The sequence below is a fragment of the Prunus avium genome, unplaced genomic scaffold, assembly GCF_965620075.1.
Source record: "Prunus avium unplaced genomic scaffold, drPruAviu1.hap1.1 HAP1_SCAFFOLD_37, whole genome shotgun sequence".
NCBI lineage: Eukaryota > Viridiplantae > Streptophyta > Magnoliopsida > Rosales > Rosaceae > Prunus > Prunus avium.
The window spans coordinates 40,001-42,500 of NW_028276895.1; positions in this window are offsets into that span (position 1 = coordinate 40,001).

Here is a 2,500-nt window from a genome sequence, read left to right on the forward strand (position 1 = left end):
CCAAGCCATTCAAGCCATGCGTTGCCTTACCTTGGAATTGCTCATCATCCAATGCATTCCGAGAAAGTGAGTGTAGGCGAGGCTAAGGATGGCTTGCCTCGCCTTGCCTTGGCATGCCGTGCCCATGATGTGGCCTTGACCAAGCCATTCAAGCCATGCGTTGCCTTCGCCTTGGCATGCCGTGGCCTTGCCTCGCCATGCGATGCATTCCGACAAAGTGACGCGAAGCGGAAGCCTATCATGGCGTAAAAATGTCGACAAAATTTTTCGACATTTGAATAATGGGGTTTGACAAGGTTTGAAAAATTCAATACAAATGGTAGGCTTGAATGTCGACAAAGTGACGCGAAGCGGAAGCCTACCACGGCGTAAAAATGTCGACAGATTTTTTCGGACCTTGTCCTGCCATGGGCTGCGCGCAGCATGCCGGCAGCCTGTGCGCAGCGTGCGCACAGCATGTCGGCAGCGTGCGCACAGCATGCCGGCAGCGTGCGCGCACCATGCCGGCAGCCTGTCGACAGAATTTTTCGAAACTTGTCCTGCCATGCGCGCGCGCAGCTTGCGCGCAGCGTGCTGATTCTGTCGACAGTGAGGCTAGCGAAAGTTGTCCTGCCATGGCGTGCGCGCAGCCTGTGCGCGCAGCTTGCGCATCTGTCGACAGTGAGGCTAGCGAAACTTGTCCTGCCATGGCATGCGCGGCGCCTGCGCGCAGCCTGCGCACAACATGCGCGCAGGCTGTGCGCAGCGTGCGCGGAGCTTGCGTGCAGCTTGCGCATCTGTCGACAGTGAGGCTAGCGAAACTTGTCCTGCCATGGCATGCGCGCAGCGTGCGCGCAGTCTGTGCGCAGCATGCGCGCAGCCTGTGCGCAGCATGCGCGCAGCCTGTGCGCGCAGCTTGCGCATCTGTCGACAGTGAGGCTAGCGAAACTTGTCCTGCCATGGCATGCGCGCAGTCTGCGCGCAGTCTGCGCGCAGCATGCGCGCAGCCTGCGCGCAGCATGTGCGCAGCATGCCGGCAGCATGGTTCCAGGTTTTTTCAAATGTCGACAGAATTTTTCAAATCTTGTCAAACCCCGTTTTTATTGAAATTTCCTCGCACAATAAGCTCCCCATAAGTAGTCTATGATTTTTAGGACCTTCTCCAACTTACAAAACTAAAAAATTCCTCCCGGATTTGTTTTAATGATTTTTTCAATTTTACGACTTCTAAAAATAATAAAAAATACTTCCCGACTTCAAAAATTTATGAAACTTTTTCCCATCATAGATTGCATGTTTCTTAGTATCCCTGCAAAAAATCACGTCCAAATACCTTGTATTGAATTATTTAGAGCCCATTATGACTCCTCGCGCATAGGTGATGTCTCTTCCTGTCAAAGGGCTAAATGCATAAAATGCTATATAGGGGGGTGTGTGTTGCCTGCATATGCATGGCAGCCCATGCCTTCCTAGCTGCAGCCCCCTTCCCCCACGCCACACCCATGTCATGTTGCCTCGATATGTTGCCTCGGTATTATGGGTTTGGTGTCGGGGTCGGGGGGCTGCCACCCATGGCGGTGGTGGCCGGAATCCGGCCGCCGCCACCACGCCGCCGCCATGGGTGAGGGAGGAAAAAAAAGGCGTGGAAAGTTGCGAAATGGGGTTGTCTAGGCTTTTTTTTGGCATGGGAGAGCATGGAGTGCTAGGAACTCCTTCTCAAATGCACGGGCATGTCGACCACAACCTCATTTCTCAACAACAACCACCCGTGTGGGGTGGCGGTGGGTGGATAGTCGCGGATTGGGGCTTGCCAAGCCAATGTTTTCAAAAAATTTCATCAAAATTAAAAACAAATGTTTTGTTGCCTTCGGATTTGTGGGCGAGCGGCGAGTCGGAGTGGAGCCGGTAAAGTTTAACCTCGGTGTGCACGGTTGTTTTTAGAAACTCAATCCAATGCCGGGGACGTTGAAAGTGACGCTCTTATGAGTTGCAAACCCGCAAGATTTAAAGAACCTTTTCAAAACAATTTCAAACCAACAAGATTTAAAAACAGAAATTTTCATCAAAATGAAAAACAAATGTTTTGTTGCCTTCGGACTAGTGGGCGAGCGGCGAGTCGGAGTGGAGCCGGTAAAGTTTAACCTCGGTGTGCACGGTTGTTTTTAGAAACTCAATCCAATGCCGGGGACGTTGAAAGTGACGCTCTTATGAGTTGCAAACCCACTAGATTTAAAGAACCTTTTCAAAACAATTTCAAACCAACAAAATTAAAAACAAATGTTTCGTTGCAAACAAATTGTGGGCGAGCGGCGAGTCGGAGTGGAGCTGGTAAAGTTTAACCTCGGTGTGCACGGTTGTTTTTAGAAACTCAATCCAATACCGGGGACGTTGAAAGTGACGCTCTTATGAGTTGCAAACCCACAAGATTTTAAAAACTTTTTGAAAATGTTTCTTCTAAATGACACATTTTGATCCTTGGCAAGTGCTCAATCCGTAACTATCCAATCACCGCCACACCACA